A 12,360-nucleotide genomic window follows, 5' to 3' on the forward strand; every position below is an offset into this window, starting at 1 on the left:
GGAAATATAATGTTGACAAATTAAAAAAAGCCAAGAGTGCACCATAAATAATTAATAGTATATTCAGACCTGAGACCACTTTAGCATACAACTTTCTAGATGAGAAATGTGTATTGAAAGACAGCAGAATAATTAGTCTTCTGGCTTTCTAAAGTGACAATCAAGTGGCATGCACCTCCTGCATATACCACTTAAAGGACGAGAAAAGGAGCCAGATCTGCTATCGAATAATACACCGGCAGATCTGGGTCTGTGCATTTGATAGAATTCAGTAGAACAAACAATACAGACCCTGACCGGCAGATGTTTTATGCTACAGAAGATAAGGATCTTTGTTGTTTTGCAGTTGACCTGACCTATAAGCGAGCATATACGGTATATTAAACTGAGCAACATTTTGCCTTGGTGCTGATGAAGGAAACAACATATATGGAAGTGATCACTATTATAAAGTTTGGTAACAGCTTCTTGCATACATAATTTTTGTAAAATGCTAGCAGACAAACACAGTATCACTTTGTATAAACATTACAACGATGGTAGATAAATTGGGATAGTTTATTATAGAGGGTATAATGGTGCCAATTGTATAACCCCCAGGTGGGCGGAGCTTAAGGTGTAGTGAACATCGTATTCAGAAATAAACAACAAAACTACTTGTGATTGGTGCATTATGTAAGAGTTATAATTTCTGTTAGGCTTAAAAAAGACCAGAGTCTCTTGGCAACATGTGAGATTATGTTAATTCATATTGAGATCACATTTTGTATCTTTATGATTTTTTTCAAATGTGGTACACATGGCTGAAAATGTGTCTGTTGTGACTAGATAACTCTTACCTCTGTCTCATTCCATCAGAGTTATCTCTCTTAAATGCAAAGGAGTACCTTGTTCTGTCCTTCTCAAATTGACAATCTAGCATTGTTTTCTATGACAGTGTGTGACACGCATGCTGAGGTAGAATAGAAAGTATATTTATTCCACAAAACATTAGCATTGAGGTCTATGGAAAAACAATTGGTACCATGATACCAGAGGCACGAGCCATAAGTTGATTCTGCATTCTCCTTCTTCATTATTTTAAAACTAAAATATACAGCAGACCAAGTCCTCCAGCACTGGTTCTCCCTCAGGCAGTCATATTTTAAGTGAACTGGTATCCAGGGTAAGTTAAAATAATGCAAAGGTTTTATGTGATTACTGGCAATGACTGGATAGTCATTTGGGGTAAAGATTCAAGACCACTACCAACTTGGGACAACAAGATTCAAATTACAAGATAACTACAGACAGATAACCAGAACAAACATCATAACAATTCACAGATCTATTTATAGTGGTAGAAAATTCGCAATTTCTTCTCAAGAAGACCAAAAAAACTGTTTATGCATTCTCTTGATACAGTAGAACCTGTCTTGAAAGACCACCCATTCTGCCAACAAATACTGGTCTCTCAAGACAGGTGGTCTCTCATAACAGGTCATAACACTAAATAATCAATGAATCTGTGCATGGAAAATCTGGTCTCTCAAAACAGGTGGTCTCTCATAGCAGTGGTCTCTCAAGACAGGTTTCACTGTACATTCAAAATCACCATTATGGCAAAGCAATGGCAGCACCTGTTATGACCATAGCATAAATTCTGCCGAAGAGCCCAAATCTGTTGTGGGAAGGAAAGTCCATTGGGCTACTGACCTTATCTTGGGAGTTATTTTACCAGCCTATATGTATAACATTTGCCACTTTATTTCCTGTCCAAATGACCAGATTGACATCATGTTCATGCACATCCGTATTTTACAGTGTCTGAAAGTGAAAATATTTTCATATCAGATGAGCTATTGACCTACCCAGACTGCACCTGCATAGAGATTACGGTCAGTGGGGAAAACTGTCTAAAATACTTGTGGATTGTTTACATTACGTGGATATATTCTAATTTCATACCTTGAGTAAATGCTGATGTCATCAAGATTATTGCATCATTGTCCCACATGATGTCAAGCTTACAACAATATTGATCTTAAAACAGTCTTCCAGATCAATATTCATTTTTCTTTAGTTAACCATGATGGAGTGAAGTGGCATGCTTTGTTTTCATGATTTACCTAGCTTACTATTCCCTATAATACCACCTAAATAATGCATTATGCCTTATACACACACTAATGAGATGAGACCAATTGCAAACTACACAGACCCAGATCTGCAATCACATAATGAGCCAGCAGATCTGGGGCTGTGCAGTTTATCAGGATTAATCAGTGCAACCAACAAATAGATTCCGATTTGCATGTGCATTATGCTACCGCACAGCTGGATCTTTGTGTTTGTAATTGGACTTGACTTATAAGTGAGTATGTATGATTTTTTTACCTACATTGACTGCTGACTGCTGTGATGTGGTGGCTAAAACCAGTGGACAAGTTTCAACCATCTACTAATTATGCAAACAGTTTAGCCAATCAAAATTGCAGCCTAAATTTGTAGAGAAAACATATCAGTTCTAAGGAAAGAAAATTTAACTTTGATAGCATCAAAAATAGACTTATTCAATTTGAAAACAATGGAAAATTATGAGAATTTTCAAGCAGCTACTAGGAGGAGAAAATTACCCGACTGATCTGGATGGAGAACATGTTGGATTTTCATTAGAAGACATCAACAATAACATTGAATTATAAAGAAAGCTACAACCTCCATCTTGTTATGCCAGTCTATGATACCTTTCAAGACAGCTGACAGCTGTGCAGATTAACTACAACCACTGTGAAAAAGTAAATAAACATAAATCAATATATTAGCTTTTCTGCCAATATTTAACAGCCAGGTCATTTATGGATGAAATCTAGATGATGGCCAGTAAATCATAAGCAAATGGCTTCACCAATTAATTTCAACTTTGCACAAGTAAGGATGTAACTAACTGACAAGTAGAATTTCACTTCCCCCATTAGTGCCATGAGATGAATTTGGTCATGTGGTTGATCAGGGACAAGGTTGCAATGGCGGTGTGAAGTTGGGAGCAAAATAGTACATGAAGAAAATTTTGAATATTACAGCGTAATTTATGATTTCCGCACAAAAGTGTTGCAGTTTTAATTTTTTGGCATTTTGGAAGCAGTAATTTCAGCAAATTGGGTTGCACCTTTGCAGAGGCAAAGTGATGCAGGTTTTTTCCCCAAAATTGTGCGACTTTTTGATTTGGCTGGTGAAATGAGTTACTGGAACAATGGATGGGGCAAAATGCCCAAGGCAGATCCCAGAGGGGTCAGGCTTAATGAGTGAATGCTTAAAAATTGTCAGAAACACAACGAAAGTGTCACAGATGATGTAAGTACATTTCCGCTATGGTTTTGATGGTGAAATGAGCATTTTTGCCATGAGCAGGTGCCTCCATAGATGTTAGGCCTAGCGAAGCACATGTTGTCCACATGGGCAACATTAAGTCAGTCATTACAATAGCAAGACATGACGTCACTGTCTGGCTCTACAGGCCAATCAATACAACAATATGGCTACCCATGATAAAGAATTAGCCATGCAGTGTCAGTTGTGGGCACGAAATGCTGATGTTGTGTCTATAATGCATGCACGCTTAAAAAAAAGAAGGGAAGATATCATGGCCAGTGTTGCTAGTAAAATGCAAATGCCTAGCATATCAGTGCCAGGAACACTTTGGTCTCATAGACAAGGATTTGTCTCTACAGTATGTATGAAGAAGGGGACATGGACTCGGATGTTGATCATGGATGTCTCAGGGCTAATTATGCCAAATATAGATTCTGCCGAGTTCAGTGATGATGATTTGTTCATGGAATTAAAAAATTTCCTTTAGAACAATAAAGGCCTACCTTCAGTGTTTAAACTAACAACAAGATTCAACCATTGCAGGAGAAATATCTCTTCCCAAAAAATTGTGACATTTTTAAAGATACCCAAAGTCAATATTCAGGTCTGGAATGTGATCTCAAAACTGGACAGGAATGTTAATATTTCACTGCAAAAGGTGCAAAGTCACCTGGGGAAAATGTTGGTCCCTACCTAAAGGGTAATGGAACTGTTTAAGAACCATAGAAACAATCAATCTGCAAGAATTACTGTTGGATTCAGTCAGGGATTTTTTCAGATGTCATCTGTTCTGTTTAACAACTTCAGTTTCAAGTGGCAGGCGCTCATAAAACCAAACTGGCATATATCAGCCCATTTGCACTGCATAGAACCCCAACTCTTACTCATTTTTTGGAGATAACCTAAATGGTCAGATAACTAAGATTAATTGATCTTAGAAGGCTGTAACTATGCTGCTTGGAAAAATGCAACAGAAAGCGATTTTCATTGGCAGCAGCCATCACTGGAGGCAAGGCTTCAAAAAAGTTAAGAACCTAGGAATCGGGGCTCCCAAATAACAGAAGGATCAATAAGATCTTCCCAGGCTGTTAGTATGCAGCATTATGTAAGTACATATGATATTTCTTGTATGAATAATACACCTGACAATTTTGTCGCTGGGAAAACTTCATCATGGTTTGAAGGTTGGCAGAATATTACTTCAGATGCTTGGACTCTGAATACTGTGCAACAATATGAAAATAGAGTTGGAACAGTGACCTGTGTAAACATATATATCAAATCAAATTAATTTAACAGAAGAGAGACAAATTAATGCTGAAATTAACATTTTTCTTGCAAAAGGTATTTTTCATAAAGTTCTTTCAACACCTGGACAGTATTTTGCAAATGTTATCATTCCACCTTAAAACGATGGGTCTGTGAGACTTATTTTGAATTTATAACAATTTCATGCTGGATGTCAAAAATGGAAACTTGAAAAACAGCTGTTAATGCCATTATAAAAAAAAGGGTGCCTACTATGTTCCTGTGGCCCAGAAACATAGGAAGTATTTCTGATTTTATGTGGTTTGGGGTTATATATGAATTTACCTACTTGCTGAATGTTTTGGCATCATCATGCATTTTCACCAGGCTATTGCAGCCAGATTTTGCATCATAAAGATGAAAGTTTTCACAAATGTGGCACACATTCATGATAGTTGTTTCTTCATATGACCAGTGTAGGGAAATGTTAAGGTAATAGTTCATACACTTGATGGATTATGATTCACTATTCTCCCCCCCCTCAAAAAAAATCTGTTTGAACCAACCCAAAAATAAAATTTGTTGGCTCACTATTCACCCAGAAAAATATGTGTTTGAACCTACCCAGAAATAAATTTTGTGGGAATCTAGTGGGACTCTGTCAGAATGACTGTGATACTAACCTGAGATAATGTGGACAGACTCGACGCTCTGTGTTGTGATTTTCTGCGGAAAAGGAAAATAACTATTTGGGAATTTGCTCAACTTGTGGGATAGCTTCTTGCTAGCAACCCACTTGTGGAGTGTACAAGTTTGTATTTTATAGATCTAGAACACGAGAAAAATAAACACTTAAAGACACATTAAGGTGATTTCCAATCTTATTTGTCATTTTCAACTGACAGCAGACAGTGTATATATGGGTTAGGATACATAATGTGCACACCAGTATTTTAAGTACCAGTAGTCTCACATGGTGAACCACAGGTTGTTTTGCACCTGTGACAGCTCACTTGTTGGTTGGAGGGGAATAAATCATAACAACCCAAAACTCAAACAGGTGGTCATTGGGATCAAGATGAAAACTTACTCATGTTTACCTCTTGGAACTTGAAGCATGTTGTTTGACATAACATCCTCCTTGGAGGTTAAGAACGCTACATGGAAACTCTGTAGCAGTTTTCATATGTGAACAAAATGGGGGGGAAGGGGCACAGTTCTCATCTGCATCAATTATAGCATGATATCTGGCTGTTGTGTGCAGTTAGGAGTATCTGGGTAATGCTCTTATTTGCCAGGAACACTAGATAGATTGTCAACAGACCTGACCCAAAGGTTATAGCAGCTGATGGTTTTGTCATTAAAATCGACTAACTGACAAGTAGAATTATCAGCATGTGTTATCTTAAACCTGACACCAAAGATTTGTGGAAAAATTCACATAGTAAATGCAAACATTTTTTTCACCAGTTCAGATTTGTGTGAGATACAAGATATGCATGTGAAATGTAGAATCAAACAAACCAGGATTCCCATTACAGCATCTTTAGGTCTCTCTGGATTAAGTTTCGTATTTTGACACCACCATAATTATTAAGGTAGAAGGCATGAACCTAATTATCACAAGCTAGCATTTATAAATTCACACATAAGCTAAATCTGTAATGTGGTTTAGATTTACTTTGAGTTAGGCTTGGAAACGGGTTGGCTTGTTGGTGACTGCCTGTCACAGTTAGACAAGCATTGGAGATCAAATGTGTAACTTGGGCTGCAAATGAGCAGCCGACTTGGCTTATGTCTGCTACAGAGGTAAATATCCAAAAAATCTAGATGGTTGAGGGGTGGTGAAAAGTATGCTAATTTGTAATTGGACTAGTGAACTTTATTCATGCATAAGGTACATACTGATTCTTTTAGCTGCCTTATCACAGGAAAATATTCAAAATAGCTATTTCTTGTCAAAAATGAATGTAAATGTAGGGGTTGGTGGCAGTGTTGGTTCAGTATAAATCCACCAGTTGCATCAGGAATTAACTTGATTGCTGCAGTCAAAATCTCACATGTATGCTTTCTACAAAAATCATTAGTTTGTTTTTATTTGTATCTTCAGTGTAAAATTATTCTCATTTTTCTGCAATAGGTCATTGTTGGATGAAAATTCACCAAAAAAACTGTCCAGTGAGACCTTAGAAGGGAAACTGAGGGTCCAAGGGAAAATAAAGATAGAGTCAGTGAAGGGAACTTAATACCAACATTTGAAAGAACAAGCAGCAGATCTACACCTCATTAACAGCTGATAGATCCAGCAATCACAGAAAAGACAGTACAGTGCAAGCCCAAAAATGGAGAACTCATCAACATCAGAGTGCCATCTACTGTATTGAACTTCAGAATAATAATAAGACCAGTTGTATAGTAGTAGTACAGGCCCAAAGTCTTTGTAGTAACATTTGCTTTTGGGGTTTATCGTTTAATGTTTTCATCACATATTTTAACAGATGTGAGAATCATGTCAAGAACAAAGCCACACCACATAATGGATTTTAGAATGAATTTAGCACAGCTGCTCATAGGAGACTGCCAGAAAAATAAAATGGCATTACTAGCTATAGACACGGGATGGCATTATTACGGGACAGGAAGTAATGTCAACAATGAACCAATATAGAAACTATGGTGAGAAGTTGTAAATATGCGAATATAGTGTAATATTTATTTCTGTGTGGATTGTTGTAAATATGTGATAATATTGTAATACTTATTTATAAGTGGATTGTTTTAAACAATATCATATAGATCTATTACAATGTGAATAAAGACTGGCTGATGTTTGGGATTCATTAAAAGAAGTAATATAATAATGAACTGATACACAGTCGTTTATTTGGTTTTGAACGACAGTTATGTGAAGAATTCTAATGATAAATTCATATGAGGATGTCTGCTTAAAGTTTTCAAGAGAGATGATATTAAGATTTCTCTATAAATAAAATATGAAACTATATTATGTGTAAAATATGTTTCATTTTATTCAGTGTGAATTCACAATTGATTTTATGGCATTATACATGGATTAATGGATTATTTACGACAAGAGAATCAATACTGGTAAATAAATTAATCATTTTATCTGCTTTCTCTTGTATGAAATTTATATCATTACAGTATCTTGTTATTGTTACTAAGAAAACCTTTGCCAAATTTCAGCTGAAGTGAAGGAATACAAGGCAAAAGAATTACAACAATGATCTGAAGGGGCTGACATCCTAATGTCCAGAAAGAATTTCCAGTAATTCAAGACACCTTCCAAGTGTTGGAACCATCTCTGATATTCTTGAACATCAATAGTTTCAAGACTGCCCCTGTCACAATCATATTAGATGTCCGACTGGCACCCTTTTCATGAAGGACCAACCAGACATCATTAGAAGCCCAGTGGAGAAAACCACATGTTGGTACGATTTCCTTTCTACAAAGTAGTCATAACAAGACTTTCAAGATGGCTGCCATGGTAGACATACTGGACATCAAATTGGATCATTTTCATTTAGAGACCAATTAGACATCTTAAGAAGTCTTTTAGCAAAAACACAATATTGATATGACAATCCATTGCAGAGAAGTAGCGACAAGATTTTCAAGATGTGGTTGTCATAATGACAGGTCTGTAGAGAGCGATCATGGGCCCTGGGGTAAGAAACACCCAGGCATCTCCTAGTTCTTGTTCAAACAAAATGTTTCTTTTATAAAATTAAAAAGTGTTGTTAGGCCTGGACCTTCTTATGGGCCCAGGCCCCAGGGATATATCCCCAGTTCCCCACTCCCCCTCTTGTTGACCCTGCAGTACCATTTTCATTTTGAATCAACTGTAAAGCTAATAACAAATTTATTACAGTAGTATCCTAGGTCAGTTAATGTCAATGAGAAAATGAGGTACTGATAAGGTTATCCTCTACCTCTACACTGTAGGGCACTACCTAATTACTTCACTCAGGGGATAGTAAATTAATGTCATTGCTAAGCCACCACATAGATTCCAAACTTTGGGGTACCACAGTTTTTTCACTTTTTTTGTGTCTCTGTCCAAGTTGGACTTTACTCTTCATAGTAGATAATGAAAAATGAAGGGGCCTGCATGATCCAGGCTAATACAAGATCAATCTCTGGATCCTATATATCACATATATCTATTCCATCTAAAACTCATAAATCAAGAGAAATGTTTTCTCACTGGAAAATGAGCAACATTAACAACCAATCAGACTTGTGTTTCTAAAACACACATGGCCCACACTGCCCATGAAAATGTATTTATGTCATGTACATAAGCAAACAAACATACCAAACAAATTTTGTTGTCTGAACCGGGTGGTTTTTACGCAATCTTGATAATCAGCTTCTCTTGTAGGATGACTGATGTAAGGACATACATCACCAAATCAAGATGCCTCTGTTGCATGATGTTGCTACTTTTCATAATAACAATACAAAAAAATAAAATTCTTTCCAAACTCCTTGACATAGTGATAAAATGTAATTAAACTGTATGGCCATAGAGGTCTTGTTATCAATTTTATCATGAGCTTAATCTACGATGCTCTCTATTCCATTAAAACTCTATATCAAAGTAATAACTTTTATCACAGCATTCATGCCATTTTGTATATGTCTGTTCTAATTTACCTTCACAATCAAAAGATCAACACAAAATCTGCATAAGCATACAGATTTTTTTTTCTTGGAAATCTGACTTGACTCAGTTTAACAAAGGAAGGGTGTAACTTCATTGTCTCTGACTTTATAATCCCATACAATGGAGAAGAAAAAAAAACATTTCTTTTGAAAACAGATTATGTTCCATTCCAACACAAACAAATGTTTCTTCATTCCAATACAAACCTATATATCGTATACAGAAGAATTGGTAGTCTATGCATACAACTTTTATTGAATGACCCCTCTTTAGAACACTGTTCAATGGATTAACACCGCTCCAGTGGCCTAGTGGTTAGAGAGTCTGCCTCGGATGTGGGAGGTCATGGGTTTGATCCCCAGCCTAGTCATGCCAAAGAATAACAAAAATGGTACTAACAGCTGCCTCGCTTGGCACTCAGCATTAAGAGGTCAGTGTTAGGACTGGTTGGCCTGATGTCAGGATAATGTGACTGGGTGGGACATCATGCTACATGTATGCAGCATGATGCCCCAGTGCTAGACATCGTAGTGATATGACTGAAAAATTGTTAAAACTATGTTAAAAGTCCAAAATGTAAGTGAGCATTGTTAGTGCAGTCACCTTATACTGGGGTAAATTGTACATATTACAATAACTGTGATGGGATCTGTGATGATAACCACCTTATAAAAAGGGACCATGTTATACTGAGGTGCTTTATAAAAGGGAATGTTACAATGAGATTCCTTATAAAGGGACATTGTTATACTGAGCAACTAGTAAAAGTGGACCATCATATATAGAGTTATATTATAAAATGGACTATGCTAAACAAAGGTGTTATAATGAGGTGCCTTCTAAATGGGACCATGATAAATTGGACTGTTATGATGAGATTCCTAATAAAGCATACCTGTCAACTCTCACACCTGGGGATAAAAACTCCCAATCTGTGGGGTCCTTCCATGCCTACTTTCCTGATTTTTGCAGAGAACTTCTAATACATTATGTCTGTTGATTTTGATTTTTCCAAAAAATAATTCTACATAAACAGATACATCATAAGCAATACACATAAGCCAGGTTCTATATCACCTGTAAATACTGTTGTGAAGAAACAATTCTTCAGCAAATGAAATGTTACGTTTAGACATTTTCACATAAATTTATGATTTATTTTTTGTCCCAAAAACAATACTGAAATCAGAAAATAAATACAAAAAATAGACCAAGGCAATAAAATTGTGAGCAATTTTTTTCAATCCCAAAAATGATCACTGTGAATACTGTAGCATCTCCATTCCCAAGAAAGAAACTTACGCGAGTAAAATACCTGGCATTAACATTAATTACCATGATTAAGATAAAAGAAGGAATAAAAATAATACATGTACCACACAAAATATGTACCTTAAAAACTAATTCAGAATAGCCATAAATATGTTATTTAACGAACAAAATGTTAAATGCCTTACTAACTGACAATAAGGAAATAAGGTGGGATATAAAATGTTGGAAAAATAGTTGCCACTGGCATATTTAGGCACTATTAGTACAACAAAATAGGGCATTGTTTATTCGACAATCAATTGCTGGTACTTACATAACACATCAAAGAGTCAGTCCATTTCACAAGACAATTGTAATGATGAGAATTAACTGTTAACTATTCAGACTGGCTTTCTTGTCTGTTTACTTAAGACTAACCTTAAACTATTGTGCAGTTATACTGACAGCTACCAAAATATGAAAAGAGGGCACTTCTTGGGGAAAATTAAGGCACAGGGAGAAACAGAGTGTCCTGTGAGAATTTCACACATACTGGACCCTAAAGATCGGTCAATATCCCAATTGTAGGTCCCAATCACCCTATTTTATTATTCAGTCTCCCTAGTTAGTTTTTGAAAAGTTGACAGGTATGGTAAAGGGACCATGTTATACTGAGGTACCTTAAATAAAAGGGGACCATGTTATTCTGAGATGCCTTAAATAAAAGACAATGTTATATTGAGGTGCCTTAAATAAAAGGGGACAATGTTATTATGAGGTGCCTTAAATAAAAGGGGACCATGAGGTGCCTTAAATAAAAGGAGACCATGTTATACTGAGGTGCCTTAAATAAAAGGGGACCATGCTATTCTGAGGTGCCTTAAATAAAAGGGGACCATGTTATTCTGAGGTGCTTTAAATAAAAGGGGACCATGTTATTCTGAGGTGCCTTAAATAAAAGGGGACCATGATATACTGAGTAACTAATAAAGTGGACCATCTGTTGTTTAGTACAACCCAAATGCCAACAACATGGCAGATGACTGAAGAGCTGGTATGACTATTAGACTTTCATCAATATAATTAAAAAAATGTCACCATAAACAAATTTGTGTAAATGCTGCTGTCCAAGATGAAAAATTCTCGGAGAATTTGGTGAATTAAGTTGATAGATGATCGATTATTTTGAGCCAAACAATCATTCATATTTAAATTTCAATGAATTCATACCAATAGCAAATATAATATATTGACATTTTATAAGCAATTAACAAGGAAGATTTATATTAATTCTAATTAATCAAAATCAAGTTTAATTCTGTACCAATTTTACAACAAAATGAATGCAATAGTCAAATCACGATATATACAAGAAACTGACACCACATGATCTTCCCTTGAACCTTGTCAATATAAAGTCTCTTGAATTTAATTTGACTATTTTATTAATAATAATAATAATAATAATAATAATAATAATAATAATAACAATAATAATACAGTCTTCATTTTATAAAAGCAACACAATTAGTACAACAATAAATCACCCTTGTGATCCTCAATGATTAAGATATGTATTGGAAAATATATCAAACACAGTTGGGGAACAAGTACATATATTGTATACAAAAGGTATTATGGATTTTGTGTACACAAAAGCACAAGAATATGGATTGAGCACAGTGTACACATGGATTCAGCACAGTGTACACATGGATTCAGCAGCATACACATGGATTCAGCACAGTATACACATGGATTCAGCACAGTATACACATGGATTCAACAGTGCACACATGGATTCAGCACAGTGTACA

At 35.8% G+C, this 12,360-nt stretch overlaps 1 protein-coding gene and 1 long non-coding RNA gene across 8 annotated transcripts in view; one reads left to right on the forward strand and one right to left on the reverse strand.

The window, feature by feature from the left end:
- Positions 1-12,360, reverse strand: part of LOC149786272 (suppressor of lurcher protein 1-like) — a 533,176-nt gene that overhangs the window by 372,560 nt on the left and 148,256 nt on the right. The gene's annotated exons all lie outside the window — the stretch shown is intronic.
- LOC149786275 (uncharacterized) lies at positions 6,320-9,234 on the forward strand. Of its 2 annotated transcripts, XR_016425194.1 has the most exons (3): positions 6,320-6,408; positions 6,740-7,275; positions 7,807-9,234. It is a non-coding gene; the product is annotated as an uncharacterized LOC149786275 (long non-coding RNA). The 2 variants fall into 2 exon arrangements; XR_016425193.1 differs by lacking the exon at positions 7,807-9,234 and having other exon boundaries at positions 6,740-7,604.

This window comes from Sinohyriopsis cumingii, chromosome 12 (genome assembly GCF_028554795.1).
Source record: "Sinohyriopsis cumingii isolate HCF-2022 chromosome 12, ASM2855479v2, whole genome shotgun sequence".
Lineage (NCBI taxonomy): Eukaryota > Metazoa > Mollusca > Bivalvia > Unionida > Unionidae > Sinohyriopsis > Sinohyriopsis cumingii.